General features: G+C 36.4%; 1 long non-coding RNA gene across 2 annotated transcripts; it reads left to right on the forward strand.

Moving 5' to 3' along the window:
- The first annotated feature begins 8,966 nt into the window (after positions 1–8,966).
- Positions 8,967–10,859, forward strand: LOC117345289. 2 transcript variants are annotated; one of them, XR_004536402.1, is made up of 3 exons: positions 8,967–9,013; positions 10,278–10,394; positions 10,697–10,859. It is a non-coding gene; the product is annotated as an uncharacterized LOC117345289 (long non-coding RNA). The 2 variants fall into 2 exon arrangements; XR_004536403.1 differs by having other exon boundaries at positions 8,967–9,008.
- Positions 10,860–24,640: the final 13,781 nt, after the last annotated feature.

The raw sequence follows: 24,640 nt of genomic DNA on the forward strand, positions 1-24,640 counted from the left end.
CAAGACGACGTTCATTTAGAATTTAAGAGATGATATTCCTCTGAAAATAACGTAAATCCAGTCGACAGAAACATAAGTGTTTCCGAGGAATCGAGTCTGTCCTGTGCAGTACCCATTCAACGCCGCATCACTTCTAAATGTTAACCGTATATCATGCGCCGAAAAACGGCTTTATTTTTAAACAATCAGCAATTATGCAATTGTGAACAATTTGAAGATATCTACAAACGTTTATAAAATATAATACAAAGCCAAATTGTGCAAAAAACATTTCATGTGACTGCTATTGATAACTACATGAGGGACTATATTATTCCTTCTGGAAATTTCGGCTGTTCCGGTATTTGAACTTGATGACGTCAGTGATAGGAGAAGCGGCAAATTTAAACGCGTCTTAAGCTACAGTAAATAAAATAAAATTATGAATGTAAATATAAGCATTGAACTGTTACCAAATGGTAGTATACAGTCGATATGAATACAATTTGGGATGACAGATAAATATTTCATGTCGCCCTAACGGGCGACATTCTATTTATCTGTCACCCAAATTGTATTCATATCGACTGTATACTACCATTTGGTAACAGTTCAATGCTTAAATATATTGACTATTTGGGTAAACAAAATTTGCGACAGGTGAAATATGTCAACGAGACCGGATTTATAATTTCTGAATGAAATAGAGATTACAGTCACAAGTTGAAATGAGAACGCTGTATCGAAAACACCCAATCTTGTGTCCTTAGATGATGTTGTCGACTTTAATTTGTGAACGGTACTTCAAACACGAATGTCTAATGGGCGTTCTGAGACGAAGCAGCAGAATCTGTAACTGAGTCAGGCCTGCCTGCTTTATAACTTGGAGATTCTGTGGACAACTGCATTATTCACAGAAATGACAGAGAAGAGGACTTGTTTGTAAACAAGTGTGTTGATAGTATGGTTAATATTCCGGAAGCTTTGAAGGAAATTCCACTGATAGAAATAAGAAACTTTTAAAGCATTGTCTGCTATCAGAATGTTTGAATTACTTAAATTTGTTTAGAAAACAAACCAACACCATTTTTTGTTATCTATTTGTTTACAAATGACAATAGAATAATAAAAGAAATGACGGAAATTATTCATTTTTAAAACCAACCTTAAATACATTGAACTTTTAAATGTTGGTATTTTCTTATTTCTAGATATATTACATGAATCGGTAATACATGTACAAAGTTGTGAAAACAATAAATCAAAAAATCTGACTAAATTTACTGGCGAAAGCGAGAGTGATCTGTGTCAGAAAGTGACTCGCTAATCAGAGATCATCTTCTATCAATTAGACGACAAACCCAGAAGCTGCCTTTGTTCTCACACAAGTGCCCGTCAAAGTACATTTTCAAAGAATGCCGAATCCATGCAATCAGCTTCAAAGTGTTTACATTTGTACCGTTACATCCTCTGTTAATCCGGTACAACTATATCCACTTTTCTGTTATACCCTGTACTATATATAGAACACGATGACGGAAGAGAAAACATTTACCAGGAGTGCGATGTATCATTACCGACATACATATCTCTTTCTTCCAATAATGTAAAAGACATCAGTATTTGCATACCGATATTGTTATCAACAATAGCTTGTCCCGGCCAATACTACGATCTTTAATCGTGTATCAATACGGGACGTTGTACTGGGGGAATGGAATCAAAGAGAAACATCTTGGGTCACGAGGACTCTGAGACTTAGATAGAATCAAAAACAAATTTATTGCATATTTACAAGATTAGATTAAATGGTAAAATATTTCAGCTTTAGTAATGGCCTTATTTAATCCGCAAATACATCATTTCCTGCTGTTAATAATTTTATGAGAAATTCTGAAATTCTATTAACTTCAACAATTAATACAGCGTAATATATTACGCAATACAATCGTTCAACTGTTTACATGTACATTTCATTCCAAGTCATATGCCTGGAGATATTGATCAAATATGATCTAATGTAAGTATAACAGCAGAAATTGATGTGAAATGGAATTGAATTTTAAGATTTCATCAAAGCGAAATGAGCTAAGGCAGCATGTTCCAAGTATCAATTACAATATATGTCTCATAAAGAACCTCCCCTGATAAATATCTGTCTGCAATACGTCAGCGGAGCGTGAGGGTTCATATACAAAGAATATAAAGGAGCGCTTATCCGTGTACCATATGTGCACTTTTATAGAACAATTTATTTATGTTTTGTCTATGGGGAAATATTAGGTAGCACACAGCTTAAGGAATACCGATATATTGTGTCTTAACCAAATTCAGGTTTACGTCCGTCAAATAAAATGTGAACTTTCTGCGAGATGTTTGACCTACGGGTTCTAGTTGGTTCGAGTTTATGTCATGATCATGTTGGGGATTTAATGCCCTCGATACGAGAAATGGACAAATTGACTAGAACTAGAGAAAACCAAAATGAATTTTAAACAAAATGTTGGTATTGCATTGGACAGCGAGTCAATCTGAGCAGACGACACAGAACATAAATGCCCTGCCGCGTGATTCTTCAGGGACTCCATATAAGTCAGATTTAACGCTAACTATTGTACAGTGGGCCTATTATTTTCACGAACATACAAAAGTGACATTCGAGAGCCTTCTTAAACGTCCTTCACTATCACAAGAGGACATGTGAACAGAGCCACGTCAACAGAGGAAATGGAGTACGCAAATTGACAAAGCAAAACAAAGTCATGCCGAAGATCGATTTTGAACTCTCCAATGTCTCTTGGTGATAGAGAACAGTTTGATGATTCTTAGTTATACCTAAAGTCGCCCTGTATATTCGTATGGACGGAGAAGTCTAAACTTTGTTTACTGTCATAACCAATGTGGCGTTTCTGTAGGGTTGCTCACAAGGGAACCATCGATTACTACTTCATTCGAAGTAACTTCAGGAATAGTGGGGCCTCTGACGAGGGGTTTTATCGTGGTATCACACCAAAATGCAGGACCCATTCAATACACGAAGCTGGTTCAGTCCTCGCAATAGCCAGAGACATATGAGGACGAATGTCAAGGACACACCAACAGTCAGGGTCATATGAGGACGGATGTCAAGAAGACATTAACGGATAGGGTCATATGAGGACGGATGTAAAGGAGACACCAACAGCCAGGGTCATACGAGGAGTGATGTCAAGGAGACACCAACAGCCAGGGCCATATGAGGACGGATGTAAAGGAGACACCAACAACCGGGGTCATATGAGGACGGATGTCAAGGAGACACCAATAGCCAGGGTCATATGAGGACGGATGTCAAGGAGACATCACCAGATAGGGTCATATGAGGACGGATGTCAAGGAGACATCAACAACCAGGGTCATATGAGGACTGGTGTCAAGGAGACATCAACAGATAGGGTCATATGAGGACGGATGTCAAGGAGACATCAACAGATAGGGTCATATGAGGACGGGTGTCTAGAGGGACACCAACAGTCAGGGTCATATGAGGACTGATGTCCAGGAGACACCAACAGCCAGGGTCATATGAGGACGGATGTCAAGGAGACACCAATAGCCAGGGTCATACGAGGACGGATGTCTAGGAGACATCAACAGATAGGGTCATATGAGGACGGGTGTCAAGGAGACACCAACAACCAGGGTCATATGAGGACTGATGTCAAGGAGACACCAACAACCAGGGTCATATGAGGACGGGTGTCAAGGAGACAAAACAGATAGGGTCATATGAGGACGGATGTCAAGAATAAACCAACAGTCAGGGTCATATGATGACGGATGTCCAGGAGACACCAACAGCCAGGGTCATACGAGGACTGATGTCAAGGCGACATCAACAGATAGGGTCATATGAGGACGGATGTCCAGGAGACACCAACAGCCAGGGTCATACGAGGACTGATGTCAAGGAGAAAACAACAGTCAAAGTTATATGAGGACGGATGTCAAGAAGATACCAACAGCCAGGGTTATATGAGGACGGGTGACAAGGAGACACATTGAGTAATAAACTAAAGCACTGACCGAAAGTTGTTTAGACAGAAGACAATCTGTAATATCCTAACTTTAGGGACAGCCTACGATCATGGGGGCAGCAGATATAATCGTTATGCCCTACACGCAGAGCATGGTCTAGTTTGAATTTCCATTGTTTAACTTCCTATCGACAGCTATCTATAAGGCCATTTAAGGACGGTATGTGTGGTGTATGCTTTCTAAATCTCAATACATAGTTGGTTACCAGCCATATCCCCACTTTATTGTACTGTACTAGTGATGATTTTGTGATATAAGATTTACTTCAAATGTGTATATGTTTTAACGGATGCTTGATTAGATTAGCTTGGTTGAGTCGCAGTATTAAACTATCTAAGACATGAAGTGTACTTATTTCCGATATCTTATTTACGCTGAACCATTTTAAAATGCCAACTACTTGACTTATACAGCTAAATTCTCCGCCATATTACTAAATACCTGGTATTTTTCGCCCCATGTTATTTTCGCCCTTGATCAACACAGAAGATATTCGCCCCGTTTTGATTTCGCCCTAAACTACTTTTAAGAAATTTCTTTTCCTCGTTTACCATCAGAAAATTCCGTTCGGAGTTCTCGATACAATTGCACTCGGAACACTCGGGATTTATCCAGTTCCCCCATTTTCTTGTCTTTGCATAGCCCGCTTAGGTGTGAAATGTAATCAGGTGTGAAATATACAACGTTTACCTGTGTTCAGATTTACTTATAGCCTATATTAATTCAAATAGTATCAGGTATGCATGGTCGATTTTAAGCAAACACGATGAGTGGTAAGTTCACCTTGCCGTGACTAGTTACTGACCAGTGTTTTCTCTTGTCATTTGTCATCAATGGAAGCCACAAGTGACGGTGAACTCATAAAATCATTCTTCACAATGGCAAGAATTTGATGCTATTTTGTGTGCATTGTTTAAAAAAAATGACTGGATTTTAAAAGTTACGTACATGTAGTATTTATAGTTTTTTTAAAATCAAATATACTAAACCTAGTACGCTGTCTTAGCCCATATTCTCGATTTATTGCAAATTTACTATGCCTATATTTAGATCTAGATTTTATTTCACATGCATAGATTGGAATAAAACAATGCATTATTTATAATTTTAGAGTAGATATATAACACGTGTTGCTTGTAATCGCATAGAATAAAACAAACTTAAAAAGTACGAGGGTATGTTTTGGATCCGACTACAATTAGCCGATGAACGATAACTTGTAAATTGTGCAATTGAGCTTGAAATTTGTGCCGTCATCTTAAATTCGTCCTATCATCAAAGGGCGAAAATTGCGAAAATTAAACGGGGGCGAAAATTACCAGCTATACAGTATGTCATCACCTTTAGATCGTGGAGGTATTTTACTTGAGGAATTAAAGAGTGGAGCAGTACTGCCTATCATTATTTTATTGAGAAAAACAAAACAAAACAACAACAACAACAAAAAACAAAAAAACAGCAGATTTGCTCCAGTTAACACGTCGCCTCTGTTTAAAACAAATCAGTTATGTATATGCCAAACGTTGACACTTTTCTTCAGACAACATGGACAGAATGGTAACAGTAAATACTTACAAACCAGCTCGAAAGGACGAATGGAATGGAAATGTAAGTAAACTAATCTATACCCATTGTTGATATGTATGGTGATGCTATGAGGCAATGCAAGAGTTGTGAGGTAGCCTGAAGTTGGTTCCGAGTTCCGAGTTCCGTTTTACTTAAACGGAACTCGGAACTCGGAACTCCGAACCAACTTTAGACTCCCGAGTTGTGAATACCATGATATAAATAATCACATGTACTGGTAATAGATAGATGGAGTCATTGAAGGAAGACAATTTGTGTGCCTTACAAATGTGTTTGCATGCTCAATAGGCGGACTTTGTCTCGTCAACGACCGTGTTCGTCAAATGAAACCCTGAAAATGCTTTAATTTTGTACACGGTCAACTTAATGAGGAAGGATTTACTTCCCTTCCACAATAAAGTCGATTGAATGAAGAGGTACTTTAGAAGGGACGTTTTTTTCTGACGTTCAAGATAAACGAGTTACAGAAAGAAACGAAGTTGAATATTGTTTTGGTAACCTGTGAATAGAATACTGTTACTGGAACAATATTGGTTGTGTCATGTTGAGAAAATTTATGCACTACCCAATTTTATGAATCGATAATGCTTGCAATTTTAGTTTTTCTGTTGCATTTTCATTACCCTGAGGATTATTGTATTTGACCTTTGGTGTGAGATTGTGGATTTCTGTGGACAGGGTATCTTGGTCACGACTGCCTGGGATTGGTGGCATTGACAGAACTTCAAGTAACTAGAATTATTGTAACTTGGCTAGGTAATCACGAAGCTTAGGCCACTGTTCAAGTACTTGATGGAGTGAGCAGGTGACTTCCTAGAGTTGGGGGATCGCATTACACGCAAACAAATGACCATAGCTGTTGATAGGACATTTCAGTATGGTTACACTATTAGAGCCTACATCAGTGACGCCATCTTTCATTAAATCCATCATCAAATAACATCGCTGTGTAAACATGCCACTAAACCGTACACGAGCGATTTTCATAAACGTCTAACACCGCTCTGACGAGATTTTGTTGCGTGTGAATATCGCTACTTATATTAACACGAAGCGGTTCCTTATTACTCAAGGTGTGTACTTTTAAGGAAATGGAAGTGATTGACTGGAGGAAACGTTAAGTGTAATCGATATCCCTTACAATTCTAATTTTCCAATGAATGTGGTTATTTCATCCATTATTTAAGAGACAAAAAAGTGATTAAGGGCACTTTGTGTCAGGCGAAGAAGTCAATTTCAGTCGTTAAACTATTGCCGTTATAAACACGATCATATCGGGTTTTCTCTAAGGAGCAACAATCAGGAGAAACAAATGCCTTGTTAGCTAAATGCTGCCAGAATTACTGCTTTAGTTTTCTGCAGTCTGGATTTGCAAGTTCTTATTCCAGTACAATTACTCAAACCCTACATTGTCGTTAGGAAAACGTTTACTAATAGGACGTTACAAAAGAGCACTCTAGCAGTACACAGTCATTCTGGCTTCAGGGCATACCGGTTAATGTGTATATTCAGGAAAATCAGAAATGACATACAAAAGTGACATGTAAATCAAATCATCGATGTCTAATAAGATTTGACGAGAAACTTCTGCGCCTAGCTGTCTACCTCTTAACTGAGATTAAGGACGAGGCTGGATGTGTCCGAATTTCTGACCGATTGGACTAAAAGCACCATACCGACACACTGTCATACCGACACACTGTCATATCGACACACTGTCATACCGACACACTGTCATATCGACACACTGTCATATCGACACACTGTCATACCGACACACTGTCATACCGACACACTGTCATACCGACATACAGCCATACACCGCCATACCATTCTACCGCCATACCGACATACCGACATACTGACACACTGTCATACCGACACGACGTCATACCGACACGACGTCATACCGACACACTGTCATACCGACATACAGCCATACACCGACATACCATTATACCGCCATACCGACACACTGTCATACCGACATACAGTCATACACCGCCATACCATTATACCGACATACCGTCATACCGACATACCGACACACCGACACACTGTCATACCGACACACTGTCATACCGACACACTGTCATACCGACATATATCGACATAACGCCAAATCGACATAACGTCATACCGACACACTGTCATACCGACATACCGCCATAACGACATACATCGGTCCATGTTCAAAGGTGCCATTCTTTTGTGTTTTACACTCCATTGACATTACTGGGTGTTTTTTGGATATTCTCCAATGTCAACCATTTCCCTAAACGTTGAAATATTGACGCCGGTTCAGAATATTCGCATGTTTGTAATTATCCCACCCTAAACACGTTTGCTGAAATATTGAATTCGGCTCTGTCCGTCCGTCCGTCCGTGCGTCTCTGCGTGCGACCGACTTCCGTTTCCGGTGCATATCTCCATATCCGTTAACACGCATGGTCTGGTGGTTCCTATTTGTGTGGAGTATGACAGTATTAGTTGTTATTTTCCTGTAACCCTGTTAAACACCTAATATGACCATATCCTAAACGTAACTCCAACTGTTTCAGATAACCATATAAACAAAATGTTAAAGATATTATTCTTTATCGAAGGAACCTAATTCATTCGTGTATGGGTAGTTTCCGTTTTTGTTCAGTGGGCGCGGGGGATATTGACGACTACTCTTCTTGTTTTCTTTAAAATAATTCAATATCCAAAAGATGGAAACTGACTAAATTGTCACTGGATTCACCTCCTTTTCTATTTCTTAACATTTGCTCAGAATTATTTTGATTTCCACACTTTTGGTCCATAGCAACACTGATGGGTCCTGGGTGGACCAACTGCAGTAAGTCTTATAGTAATTACACAGCTTGTCTTATGCCAAATTACTAAATTCATAATAAAGGAGCTGGCAATTTACTGTTCACCATTACGACTTCTGTATTCATATTTATATGTTGATAGGTCCTTTAAATTGATATCATAATCAAATAATAAAAATGGCAAAATGTTGGTATCTACTTCAAATCTACAAAAAGATGCACAAAGGGCGTTTATCACGCACCTGCATATTTTAGCAATTAATTCATGACATTAATACAAAAACAACATTTTATTTCTTTGATCTAATGATGATTTATAAACACAATTGTTTTCCGTTACCTTTTTTTATCCTAATGCGCCGACATTCTTCCCCCAAAATTCGAACAAAAAAAAAATAGTTTAGAGTGTTGGTTTGGTAATATTTAGCGTCCTACCGACAGCTATGGTTATGAAAAGCTGCGGACGTACCCTGTATATGGACGACACAAACAGACAAACAAATTAACAATCATGTTCAGATAGGCCTACAGATGAACATAACGTAGGTAAGGTAAGTGTACATAAAGTGAAGTTCTATAGACACGAGAATACAAAAAGTACAAGCAATATCTTGTATGCATTTTTTACAAATATATATTCATGTCATATGTTTACATGAGTATCTGCATGTAATATTGCTTTAATTTCATTTATTGTGTTACAAGATAGGCCTACATTTGTATATTGGCTCCAAATGAAATATGACCAGTTAAAAAAATACTCACATTAAAAAGAACAATTTAGTTCTTGTTTCATTTATTTTTATTTTCTTCTTCTTTTTTCTTTGTTTGTTGGGTGTGTGTGTGTGTGTGGTGGGGTGTTACAATAAATTTCATCATTACAGTATTTTGTATCAGAATTATCAATATTTATCTCTATGAATTTAATTTCTAATTTCTACTTTACATCAGTATATTAAATATGTTAGTGTACAAATAGTAAAACGTTTTTTTGCCAAATTTCTGTACATGCATGTATCAACTAAAATTGGATGAATTTGCTTTTATTGCATTTCACATAATGAAAAATACATGGGAGATGAAAAAGTGAGACCTATTCATAGAATTTCAGTTTTGCAACAGTGGTATATAAATTCAGAAAAAAAGTCACATGGTATGGTTGATAAAAGAGGTGATAGAGGATTACTGAAAATACCAAATAGCTGTTCTTGAGTTTAGCTGGTTGTGAATTCTACAATGTTTGGATCATGGTGTGCTGATATAGGTTGGATTCTTATGTTGGCAGATATAATGCTGGTTAGCTAGTAATTATCATTTTATGCTTTATTATGATTAATCCTCTAAGGATGCACAAAAGACAGAAAAAATAAGTAATTACAAGTTTTCACAGTTATTATTAGTGAGGAGTGGGACACTGAAGCAGGGTTCTAACGTGTATTTCTCTGTTTGAGAGTAACCCGAGTTTCCTCTGACCTAAACACCAAACATAAGACACTTAGATAGAGAGATGTCCTTTATGAGACATAATGATCTTACCATCAAAATGTCTAATGTCTGGCAGTAGGGCAAGAAGAAACTCATTGGTGTGCTTATATGGATTTTCAGAACAATGTTATGAGTATTTGAAATGCAGATTTGGTTGGTGGGATGGGCATGTTTGTTTAACTTTCTAAAAGTACATTTCAAGGCTTTTTAAAATATTCCACATTAATGATATTTCAAGTCTTTTTTGGGTTTTTCTTTTGTATTTTTCAAACAGGACCATGTGAAACAAGCAATCAACAACTTTTGAATAAAGTTTATTTTGTGTTTCAGGTATTCCCCTTACTTGTAAGGTCTGGAGCTGTCTCAATTTTACTAGCAAGCTTGGTGTACAAAATTTAATGTGAACATTGGCTTATGGATGATTCTGCCTAATATATGACATCAAAGGTAAGCTAATAGATTTATCTAATTACAAATTCACTACAATCAAAATGTTTATTATCTTATATCTTCTGAGGATATTTGGTTTTGTTTAAATTGATCATTATTTTCTGCTTTTCTATATGTATGTGAGCTCATTTCCTATACTTCATTATTGACTGTTTCATTTGAAATTTTGAAGTGAGCATTATATATTACCATATTCTTTAGAGTAAATCTGTAATGCCTTGCAAATAAGATATTTTATTAGTGTATATACATGTATCTGGATGCTTATGATATTGATTTTCTCCCATTTCAAATTGCAGGTACATCAGCTTTAGGACTTTATTTATGTGGATATTTGTGGTGTGACCAATACTAGAGGATAAATGCCATCCCCTGCCACCAGAGACAGCAGATTTAGGCATAGTTTCCCTTAGCTACCATCTCCCACTGTTCTGTGTCATTGATTAAAATTACATAACTTAATATTTGTATTGGTGTTGTTTTTCAACTGCTTCCAAGTTGAATCATGTAATTTTGATCTTAAGTAAATTATTATCTTCCAAAACATGGTACATCGATATATCATTTATACCAAATATGGCTTGCCTGGCCATGTAATAAATATAGTTCAGAATTCTTTATAATCCATAATAAACATGTAACCAACAAAGTTCACGTGTTTATATCAATCAACTTGTTTGTCTGCCAAACTGGATTATTCAAACTGAAATTTCATCAATAACTATGTTCCTTTGGGGAACTTGGACTTTCTTCACTTGTCTATATTTCTTCATGTCTATTGTCTATGAATTAAGTCTAGGATTTCTCAACCAGGAAGACATACACACACAGAATGATGAGCAAAGATGGTTATAACCATTTGATTCGCATGCCTTCAATAATTTTATTTTTTTATCAGTAAATCTGTTTTTAGTATAATAGTAGTACCATATGCTAGTTATTATGACCTTAACGTTAATCATCCTATATTTGTGATCAAGTGGCTAATTATGATAAGTATTGAGGAACAAATACAAGTGAAGAAGACCTGAAACATCAAAATGGTCACCTGCTAAATTGGTAGCCATGGCAACCAAAAATGGATACAGAATGTACATAGATTCTACATGTTGAAGAGAGGAATTGCAATTTTCTGCAATGTACACATTGGTAAAATTCACATTGATAAAATCAGCTTCAATATCATGATTTGGAGGCACATGTTAGCTGTTGACTAAAACCATAAATGAGGAAAGGAATAGATATAACTGAATATAACTTTCGAAAGATTGATTATTAATGTTAAAACCATGAAAACAACAACCTACTTATGAATATGATTTATGATTAACATTTATAATGATAATACAGCAATCTAAGCTGCAAACTGTTTTAAATTTTACATTTTTATTCAGATGGGAGCACATGCGCATGTTTTTCCAAGTAAAATATCACATTTTTACGTATTTTCACTTCTGGTCGCCATGGTAATGTTTTAAATAAAAAAAATAGAGGTTTTGCCATAAAACCTGGATAGGTCCTCTTTACAAGATTCACTTTATAGATAGACTGCTGACTAAACCATTATACCTGTAATACAAAATCAAATTTCTTACAATGAAGTCTAGGCAGATAAAACGGAAATAAAATCTTTTTTTACAATAATCACTGCTTTTAATTTCAGTCAGTAACTATGACAACAACTGCAAATAAAAAGAAAATACTACATTTATTTGTGTTCATCCTCCTTCCTGAAGTGTCTGATATATCATTAATTTTATAAACTAGCACTAAATTCACTCTCAGTGGCTTAAAATGTATAAACATATGAAATAAGTAACTTTTTTCATAAAATCATAAATTTTGGTTACCATGGTAACGTCAATAATGCAAAAACACCACTTTTGTTACTAAATTTGAAAAGGTTATATTCTCAAGTTTCTAAATATATATGGGTTGTTTACCAAAAATGTTGACGCAAAAGGGTGAAAAATCATGATGAACCAAAATGTCGGATTTTTTTCAGTTCCATTAAAAAATCCTGGGAGTTAAGGGGTTAAGGACGGCCTCCCTTGTGGGGGTTTGGTATTGGGTAACGTCCTACCGACAGTTACATGTATGGTCATTTAAGGACGGTCTCCCTTGTGTAGGTTTGGTATTGTGTAACGTCCTACCGACAACTATTGTCATTTAAGGACGGCCTCCCTTGTGTAGGTTTGGTATTGTGTAACGTCCTACCGACAGTTACATGTATGGTCATTTAAGGACGGTCTCCCTTGTGTAGGTTTGGTATTGTGTAACGTCCTACCGACAGCTATTGTCATTTAAGGACGGTCTCCCTTGTGTAGGTTTGGTATTGTGTAACGTCCTACCGACAGCTATTGTCATTTAAGGACGGCCTCCCTTGTGGGGGTTTGGTATTGTGTAACGTCCTACCGACAGCTATTGTCATTTAAGGACGGCCTCCCTTGTGTAGGTTTGGTATTGTGTAACGTCCTACCGACAGCTATTGTCATTTAAGGACGGCCTCCCTTGTGTACGAGATGCATGTGTGTAGTTTATGTGTGTTTTGGGAGGATGCGATATGTTTGTGTTTATCTCTCGTAATAGCACGGAACTGACGCCGACTTCATAGTGCTATCTCACTGAAGCATACCGTCGAAAACATCAAGCAGGACACACCACCCGGTCCCTTTTCGAACCAGTCGCCCAACACCCCAAAATATAGACTTTTGCATGTCTTGGCTAGGAGACAGAGCAAACAGACTCCCTAAGGGTGAGGATGCTTAATCAAAGGCTAAAAATGAGACAGTTAGTCAAGTGTCACATTAGGAAGAAGTAAGCTGTTTAGAAAGAACATATAAACTCCGTGTCACCTCTTACGGTCGTGCGATGGCGGAGCATGTACAATTATTACGCCAAATCAGCCGTAAATAGATTAACGTCTTTTTTCTTTGTGAACCCTCACTTCACACTTAAAGAGGTCAGATGTACTATTCCTAAATACCCTCCAACCTAGGATCTTTAAGGCCAAATTTAGACAATCACGTCCTGTTCCTGCAAAAGAGGAACATTTGATCTATTTTTATTTATGTGACACCATCCCTCTATTCATTCCTGAACTAACGTGTTTACTAATTTATTTCACATCATCTACGACACACGGAATCTGAGAAGAAAGTCTGATTTCTGGTGTGAATGTTTTTACTAAAAGTATCTAAATGCGTTAACGCTAAATTGATCTCCAAAAATATCAGGCATTATTTTAAAGGCAAAGACGGCTAACAGCGTCACAAATAAGCAGCAGTAATTTAACGCTAAGTGCTTCTAAACGCGTCGTCACCACATGTAACAGACATTATATTTTAAACGGTACAGGAGGCTAAAAGTGTCACAAAAACGGTACAGGAGGATAAACGTGTCACAAATGTCAGACATTATTCTAACGGTACAGGAGACTAAACGTGTCACAAATATCACACATTATTCTAACGGTACAGGAGACTAAACGTGTCACAAATGTCAGACATTATTCTAACGGTACAGGAGACTAAACGTGTCACAAATATCACACATTGTTCTAACAGTGCCGGAGAAACGTGTCACAAATGTCAGACATGATTCTAACGGTACAAGAGGCTAAAAGTGTCACAAATAACAAATCTTCTTCAGACATTATTCTAACGACCATAAACGTCTATTTATTTGGTGGTGACCGTGAACTTGCCTGGACAAGAAGAACAAAAGCCAGCTGTGTCGATAATTCAAGCGAGGCCACTTCCTGAGGGAAGGAGATGAGTGATACCGAGTCGTACAGTGACAAATTGTCCTAAATTCTCTATATTATCTCGATGTCCTGTTTCTACTCAGATGGAGGTTGATATCGGCACGCTGTTTTGTTAGCCGAGATATTATCCAGTTGCAATTACAGAATTGAGGCCCACATCAACCATGAGCTGTTTCGATACCAGACTGCTGATTTTTGTACATTTGGATGTTCCTCACTCCAACATATCAGTCAAACATCGCCTAAATGGTGATGCAGCGTTTTAAACAGACAAATGAAATAAAATCATGAATGGCTTTCCGTTTCCATCAGGAATGATGAATTGTGTTGTGTCATTAAAAGAAACCCACATCACAGCTAAACCGTACGTGATCTTTATCAAAAACAAATTTCAATTACAATGGATTTTAGAATAAATGTCTTTCAAAACAGATGATCAATAACTCGCCAAATATTATGCTGTCAGTCATGTTCGGGTATTCTAATGCCATAACCAATTTACTACTTTCTTGTCAAGGTTTTCCATAGTTAATATAAAATACACACTTGTTCATTCAATTATCTGCAAGGAAATTCATACAAATTTCATAACGTACTAGATGTGTTGCATATGACTTGGAAATAAAAATTCAATAAAACTTGTATTAGACGATCGGGCAGGAATTCCTCCTGATTACGAGATATAAGTATCACGTGATCTGTCTCATTCTTAATTCTTACATCTGAGACGCATATGTACAGAAAATTTTCTTCTGAAAGGAAGTTACTGGGTCCATCGAAAACACTTACACCTATAACGATATTTCGTCTGGTATGTTGTTCAAATACGGTTGTCTATTGTATTCAATAAATCATGCTTTTCATTCTTGGAGTCATTGGCCCTTTAAACAGTGTAAAATAAATCAGTATGTTTATCGAGCGAGAGGTCCTCATTGGTACAGCATTTCAAGACTTTTAGATAATACATAATTATATTAGATAGTGTTTCAGATGTGGATATAGTTGCCGTCTGACCTGCGTCCCTCATTATCATATCAAAAATTTAAATGGCTTCATCCATAGCTACAAGATACAGATATTGAAAGTGGATGGCTGAAACTATCCAGAAATGTACATTTATTCCAGTTTTAAAGTGTAGTGTTTTTGTACGTTTCGTTTAATGATATGAGGCGTGAATGTTTTTTGAATTCATATATTAGATTTCATATTGATATTTTGCATTTGAAGTTCGGAAAACTAAGATATTTGGAATAGTTAGAAAACAGTGATGTTCAATACTTACTTCAATATCTAATAACAAATTCGGAAAAAAACGAACGTATTTTCTCCGATTCCGCGTAAGTAGTCATAAGCAAGTTTAACTACCATTTGATGTGTATTTCAGTCTCATTGCTCTTATTTGTCCTGCATGTGTAAAGTAAGAATTGTATCTGCTAGAACTAATTGTCGTAAATGGCGACTGAATTTAGGGTTTTCATCGTTTCTTTTCTTTCTAAACACCTTTTGCCCTTGGCACTATCGTACTTTTGGCCTTGAGTTGAGCGTTTGACTCTGTGGGGAAGGTCTGGACTATGTCCCCTGGTCGGGAAATAGTGCAGTCTCTAAAATTGTTGGTTCATTTGAGGAGTCAGAAGACTGGTTCTCCTGTTGTCAGTATAATGTGACCGAATAAGGTGACCTGCTGGTTTATTCGGCAATATGCTTCAGTGAGGTAGCACTATAAATTAAGTGGGATTTAGTTCCTGAATTACCTTAGCCTCCAAAACAAGACACACTGACCCAACGCATGCATCTGGAACACAAGTGATGCCGTCCTCAAATGACCAATGATGGAATGTTAAACAATACATGTCTCTTAATTTACAAGTTCATAAACAAACGCATATTCTTCCTGACAAAAGATAGCAGTCAGCATCATATGATCATTTGTAGTATATAACCATATTCTCGAAGAAATTGTTTTCACAGCTAGAATGACAAATAAAGAATAGTCACTTACGTGAAACAGACTGATTTATATTTGCTCGAAACGAAAATCCTGTTTAATTTCCTTGGTTCTAGGCCTCTCTCGTATTGTTGGCATCAAGTAGCGCTTGGCACTAAATCACTAAACCAGTGATATGCAAAATAGTTCTAGTCTTTATAATGTATCTATTTCAGTAAAATAACAACATAATTTTAGAAATATGTGTGTCAAATATACAAGAAGTAGAGTATATATATCATTGGAGTGAGCCGGAAATCCCTGTTCTTTCTATTGCTTTTAACCAACGTTTCAGAATGATAGAAAGCAGGCAGTATGCGGAAATAATCCATCTCCGAGCTGTTACACATTATTTCTTGAACTTTGATGTAGAACCAACTGAGAGTATTCCATTTCTATTTGCGATGTTTCTCTTGTTGATGAGAAGATAGGCTTTATGATTGATGTTTTAGAAAAAAATACTTAAAAAAAATAAATTTCCAAGTACATATTTTGAATAAACTTCTGCATTATAACTAAGTTTATTGAATGAAAAATAAAGAGGAAAAATGCCGGATATTATTTCAATAAAATATACTGCATATTACATAGTGAAGAAAACAAATATGTTCTTAAGCGGCTATGAGGAGGGCCACGGGACAAGCGGCGGTAAAAAGAAAAAAGAAAACCGTGTAGAAAGATTCCTTAAACATGAATTCATTAATCTTTACCTAAATGAACTCTGGATAATTGTCTTTGTCCAAATTTATTGGTAAATTTGACAGATTAATGACCTTACACAGTTTATTAAAAGACTGGTAAATACAGTAACAGACGGTTACAATTTACCGCGTTAAATCCCTTCCCTGAATACAATGAGGATGTTACATTGATAATATTTGAGATAAATTGTGCGAGAAAATGATTTAAATCAATACCTCCCAATCTATTATACGTATACTGTAATACTGAAACGCTAGCACATAACCTAATTTAAGAATTCAGAAATGGTAATTATCTCGATCCCAATTCAGCGAAATGTTGCAACTTGATAGACACCGAAACAACGTTACAGTTTTGGTATGTCCATTTACTTTATTCGAAGAAATATAAGATCAAACTATTGTCCACAGACACATTCAGTAGAAAGGAGCAATGATGATAAAGGTTCTAGACAAGCAATATAAGCCTGTGTTTTTAAATGTCATTAATCCCGGATTGTGCTTAATTTCCCCGTTATATGCCATCCAATTCAGTGTTTGTATATTTCAGTGGACAGGATAAAAAAACCTATGAATATATAGAAGTTAAATGTTATGTCAGATGTAGTAAGGTATGATTAAGCCCACCTTGTCCGAAGGCCCGGGGCATTTAGGTCATGGCGCCCGCGTCTGTCGTCCGTCAATTTTTCATATAAAATTCTTCTTCTTCTTTCTTTCTTTCTACTAGTCATGATTGACTCGGTAGATTTTGACCAAATTTGGTCTGAAACATCCTTCTGTGATGGGGAGTCAATTTTGTATAAACGTTGCATCTGGCACCCGAGAGGCCTGAGGGGCGGGGGTTTAAAGGGAAATTATCCCTATTCCTTTAAAATCCTTCTAATTCTGCAGAATGAAAGGATTTTGTCCAAATTTTGCATGCCGGTCAAGTTCCGTATCAAATTTTGTATCTTTTTTTATTAATTGTGAAGATTTTATGACTTCATGAAGCAAAGTGCCATGGGTCTCTGATTACTATTTCTGTCATAGCCATGTGGAACATGTGTAGGGTCAAGGTCATTTGTCAAAACAGAAGCGATCCCCGCAATTAATCTGATTGATCTCCTTACCATGATTTAAAACCAATGGATATAAACTAGTGTTATTGATTATTTAAGTACATTACAGATAGCCATCGGTATCGCCATCAGTAGACATTCCCGTATCATTTATTCCGTTTTCAGTATCTAAGTTTTTCGCTTCATTACACTGTACGCTATTCAGTGGCGAGGGTAAAAATAATATAATTTAAAAAGATGATTCATTCGAATATTCAGATATATCGGAAATGTAGAGATTTATTTGGCATTACGTTCCATACAAGTTCGTGAAGTAGAAAAACAAAAGTAAAAAACAAAGCTGACATCTAGAATAAGACCAACCTAACATTAAACACAATCCAACATTTAGGAGGTAAATGAATTACTCCCATTATATAAAAGCCGACCGAATTGTTGATCTCTTTTTCTAGATTACGTTTTCTTCCTATTTTCTCCATTAACATTGTCTCAACGTTTGTCTTCACGGTTTACCGGACATCCCTAATGGAGACTAATACAATCTCACACGGGTCTGTTCCGTGGAAAGGGATATTTCAACCCAGTGTAATAGTTTTGCCGGTCAGCGTGAAACTTGCCGAGTGCTGGTCAGCCAAACTCATGTTGAGATATCCCTGTCCACGGAACAGACCCGTGTTTGATGATTTTTCTCAGATACGTACCAATGAACAACTTACAATCGGAATAAACATTGATCTAATTCTTTCCCCTACGACCCTATGGTTGCGAAGGGGGACTTCGCCATTCACAACAATTATCTATTCTTTCTGTTGTATCGCCATGGGAATGGTAATTGGGTGTTAAAAGTACATACACCAAAATCCCTGGCCACAATGCCTCTAAACATTGGATGTGGCGAGTTCAAGTTATTGTTAATGTTGAGTAATAATGATTATTTGTTGTTTCAGAATTCACTCACTAAGTAACATTTTAACAACAACTAAAACAAATACCCCATTAATTTATACAAAACATATCTATTGAGGATAAGTTAATTCTTACTTAATCCTGACTAATCCCAACGCTATCATGTGTTTTACCACGCTGATATTGAGCTGGTGTGATAGTTTCGTATTAATAACAGCTAACATCGATTAGCCATGTTTTCGTACAATACACATATCCATCCGGGACCTATTTCACTTGTCCGGTAACAGCCGCAGCCTCACCGTTCCGGACAGAGTACCAACACAGGGATATTATGGCCATCTTGTGAACACATTATTGGTCCTGTGGGTTTAGCTGGGTGTAAGCCGAGCGAGGTCAACCTCCCGGTCGGATCTCATTGAACGTCAACATGATTTGGGATCAATTTGTATAATGTCCACAATGGATGAGAACGCCCCAATCATAGTAATGGCTATACGATATGTAACTAGTCGATTTGTTCTGATGACCAACACGCGTATATGATACATTAAAACCAGGCTTAATAGTCTAGACATTGTTTGGTGTATTTGTAAAACGTTTTATAACTGACTAATCGAATACGTCCACTGTGCATTTAAAAGGGCGCTTAATTCAAAAATTGTTTAGTTTCATAGGGATTGTTTTGTAACATTAGTAATAGAAAAAAGGTGAATATCTTATTTTATATATCTAGAGTCAATATAGTGGAATTATTTCCCTTATTAATTCACTTACGAATATCGACGTGTTTAAAACCTACCTAGTATGGTTAGAAATGGTAAGCTTGTTTAGAATTGAACAATGAAGTACCATACAATGTATATATGGAGATTCAGATGGAAAGTGTCCCCGTCACTGTAACCCTGGAAAGTTTCTATATGACTGCTTCATCGAATACTATCTCACAATCTCAGACAGGCATATAACATTGTCCACCGACACAAGGTTTTTTTGTTTTTTTTTGCTCCTATACCACCAGACAATCTCTATCTCGCGGTGTTGTGTCTATAGGACGGGCTCGCAAGACAAATGTGTGCATTATATGCAAACTATTTCCTTCTACAATCTCGTTTGCCAACTCATAACAACGAACAAATATTTCATTTCCAATATATCGGTGTAATATCGCTATCCTAATTCCATTCCGCGTAGAAGTACAATTTGTGTATGAGTTTTGTGGAAATTGTCTTTGTCATGGATTATAATGTAAATGAAAAGAGATGTTGTTGTTCGTTGTAGAAATTATAGATACATTAATCGATAAACCATTCGGCGTTTTCAGAGTGTTTTTACAGACAAACATCTTCATTGTATTTTCTATGAAATACACTTATCACTTTCCCGTATTATTAATCAAATAACTCTATCAATTTCAAACAGAGGAAATATTTCCAGCCTTTATTTATACTAGAAATATGGGGAAAAAACAACAGTGTCGCGATTCTAATGTGGGAAACATGATGAAATGCACTCGCATATCGGTAGTTCTGAAATAGAAAATAAAATGTCCGAAACAATTCAGAAATAATTGCAGCTAATTTTGATTTGGATAAAGCTGTTCCGATTACAATACAATATGAAGTATTCTGTATCGTGTTTGTACAAAACTGATCGGTTGTCAACCCAAAGATAATAAAATGAATGGAATTGAATTGAATTGATTTATTTTCAGTAGTTAGTGGCATAGAAATTGAAATACATGTATTAGGAATATACAGAGAATAGATTTTCATATTCATAAGACTTTGATAATAATTGATATGTCCGTTGTTTTTTTTATTAGATTTCCGGTTTTTTTGGAATAATGGGAAATTAGAAAGTCAATTAATCTCCGAAGACAGCTCTTACTCATTAACATAACAATAGGAAAATACCAAACTCTGATTTTAAACTATGAATAACATTTTTTTCCCCATAAAATAATAAGACCATAAACCAACAAAGGCGCCGGATAAAATTTTATACATACAGGTAAACCTTCACTGAAAATCGAGGAGAAGAATTATCTATTTATATGAGGTATGTTTATATAAAGTCCGTCCAAAATGACCTGTCGAGTTGACCTTTTCATGGAATATTCAGAGGGGGGTTCCTATTTGTGCATAGGTACATGTATGTGAACCTGTTAAATTAGGTTTTGGTGTATCGAGTACATAACACACGTGTACACGTTGTAGAGTAACTTGGCTGCAAAATGAACTCTTCACTGCAATATTGCATATTAGTTTAAACAATATTTTATTCAATATCTACATGTCATATATATGATACATAATAATAAAAGGATTCAGAAAAAAGTATGAAAATACTTATTTAAATCTGTCTCCTTAAATAACAGATTAGCGGGTGACAACACTGTATAGCCATTTATTAGTCAAATAGTATAACTTAAAAACAAAACTATTTATGAGATAGAGAGAGAGAGAGATAGAGGGGGAGGGAGAGAGAGAGGGGGAGAGGGGGGGGGAGAGAGAGATAGAGGGGAGGGAGAGAGAGAGGGGGAGAGGGGGGGGGGGGGGGGAGAGAGAGATGTAATGGGACCTAGTGATACTATAGGTACTACATAATCATAATGACATAATAAAACATAGTAATATAATGTAAATATACAGCACTAGTGACCTCTTGGGACTCGTAAAATGGCACTATTAATTTAAAAAACGTTTGGTTTTTAAAATATAAAGTTGGATGCAATGGAAAATATTTTCATTCTCTGTAATCGATAGATTTGAATCTCCGTATAGGAGCATATCAAAAGTGTAGTCTATTGGTAGATCTACAAAACATTCGTTTCTTACAATGGTATAGTTTGGACAAGACAATAGAAAGTGTTCAGTGGTTTCATACGCTTGTCTACATGAACATACAGGGCTATCGATAAGATTACGACTAAATAGATGGGCATTTAGAGAGCTGCAATTCATCCTCAATCTAGCATGGTGAACCTGATCAGAACGTTTCCCATAACTATAATAAGGAGGGACTGTCGGTGAGTGTCTGTGTAGGTATTTTTTCAGGTTACTAAGAGAGGGGCTATTTTTAATATCTGGGGGTAGTGAATTCCAAAGGTCGATAGAAGAAGGGAGAAAAGAGTTTTTATAGAAGTTCGTTTTACAGAATACATTATTTAAGTTATCAGCATCGCGTGTGTTATATTGATGAACGTCCATTCTGCGTTGAGGGAGTAAATGAGAAAGGTATGGGGGAGTGAGGTCAAAAATAATTTTGTGTACCTGAACAATTTTCTTCACTTTACGGCGATATTGTAGAGTGTCCCACCCAGTTTCTTCATATAATTTAGCATGACTTGTAAGTTTGGCCCCACCCGTTATAATTTTTGCAGCTTCCAGTTGAATATTTTCTAGAGATTGACACTGTTGAATAGTAATATTATCCCAGACGATATCCCCATATTCTAGTATGGGCCTGATAAAGGAGAAGTATAAGGTTTGAAGTGAATTCCTATCTATTTTAAATCTGAAACGTCTCAATATGGCTAGTTTATTTGATGCTTTTTTAATCATATAATTTATATGTTCAGACCAAGTACCGTCGTGGGAGAGGAATAGCCCTATATGTTTATGATGTTTGACCTCACTAACAGGAACGTTATTCATGAATAATGTGGGGTGACGAGGTTTATTAATATTCCTGCTCACTAAAAGAGATTCGGTTTTTTCTGGGTTAAACTTAACCAACCACTGTTCAGACCATTCATGTATTTTCCTTAAACAGTCATTCAACATATCAGCACAGTGAGTGGGAGTATCTACTATAGCATAAAGAGAAGTGTCGTCTGCAAATAATTTTATTGTGGTGTTGATGCCTTCAACGATATTATTAATAAAAATCAAAAACAATAGAGGGCCTAATATTGACCCCTGGGGAACCCCAGCACTAATGTCCATCCATTCGGAAGTCTTACTATTAACAACAACTCTTTGCTTCCTATTATTTAAATAACTTTGAAACTATGATAAAAATCTTCCACCGATGCCTATTTTGCGTAATTTGGAAAGTAAACCCGTATGCTAAACTCGATCGAATGCCTTACTAATATCACAAAAGATCATTCGAATTTCTTTACCTTTGTCTAGTGCTGAATAAATGTCATTAGTGATTGCAATTAACTGATTTACTGTAGAGTCGCCAGCTCTGAATCCAGACTGAGACACATCTCTCTATTACTTTACCTACTATTGAAATTAAAGATATTGGTCGATAGTTATTGAGAAGAGAAGGATCGTCTTTTTTAAACACAGGGGTAACATTTGCTAATTTCCATGTACTAGGAAAAGATGAAGTGGCTAAGGAATAATTAAAGATTATTTGAAGGGGATAACACAAAATTGCTGCCGCTTCCTTAAGTAGTCTCGGATTTACAAGATCAGGTCCCACTGCCTTGGAACAGTCCAGATTAGATAAGACGGAATAAATGTCATTTGTTTCAATATGGATATGAGTAAGCAAATGTTCATTGTTGTAAGTGGGTGGAAGTTCTGCGTTAGTATCATCGACAGTGGAGTTAAGACAGAAGAATTCATTAAATGCATTGGCTATGTCAGAGTCATCGGTAAGAGTAGATGTGTTTACAAAAAAAAATGTATATGAATGGGTGGTATATTACTCTTTTTATTAGAATTTAACATCAGTTTACCTACCGTTTTCCACCAAGATTGCTCATGTGTTTTATTACCAAGTGTTCCGCAAAGTTTATGAAGGTATATATTTTTCGCACTACGTATTACACTTACACATTTGTTCCTGACTCTTTTATACTTACTCCAATCCTCCGCAGTTCCTGATCTCTTGGCTAATCTGAATAATCTTTTTTCTTTTCCGACTTAATTTATGAATTTCACTGGACATCCATGGGGGTTCTCTGGTGCGTATTGTTACTAATTTGTTAGGAATACATTCCTTAGCAGTATTAATAAGTATATTAGTAAAGGAATCGACAGAGTCGTCAATGTTATCATTTGTTAGAATAGTATCCCAGTCAGTATTAGTAAGTTTCTCTCTATACATGTCGTAATTACCCTGATCAAACAGCCATATGTTACGTTTAACTGACGACTTTTTCGGTACAGATATATTTAAGCTACCAAAAATCGGGCAATGATACCTCAGAGGTTGGTCTAGAAAACTTTCACCTACAGAACATTTATCAATCAACCGAGGATTACTAACACATATTACATCAAGTAGAGATGAGGAGGTTTCAGTATAAAATGTAGGAGACGATATCATTTGGGACAGGTTAAAAGTTTGGAGAAGTTCGTGTAAGTGCGAGACTGATTGATTGTTAGTAAGATAGTTAGCATTCAGGTCACCGGTTACAATAATGTTTTCACATCCAGTGTTAAAAGCTAGTTCTATAGATCGTGAAATATGGTCCCATTGAGAGACCGGAGAATTAGGAGGCCTGTAGAAAGTGCCGTAGAGTATAGAAGTTCCTGATAAATTTAGTTCAACCCCAAACATGTTCTACAGAGGGAAGCTCTAAGTCAGGGCGACGCTTAACAGGTATGTTGTTTTTAACGTACACAGATACCCCCCCACCGACACGATCTGGTCTAACGTGGCAAAAAGGGTCGCAATAGCCGGGAAAGGTAAAATCAGCTTAATTATCATTAATGGAGAGCCAAGTTTCAGTGAAAGATAAAACACAGACGTTGTGTAGTTCTGTAAATAATATATCCATCTTATTCCGGAGACTTTGGACGTTCAAATGTACAAATGAGTATTTAGAATTGTCGTAGTAGTCGCTTGCATTACTAGAGAGG

This window comes from Pecten maximus, chromosome 16, assembly GCF_902652985.1.
Source record: "Pecten maximus chromosome 16, xPecMax1.1, whole genome shotgun sequence".
Classification (NCBI taxonomy): domain Eukaryota; kingdom Metazoa; phylum Mollusca; class Bivalvia; order Pectinida; family Pectinidae; genus Pecten; species Pecten maximus.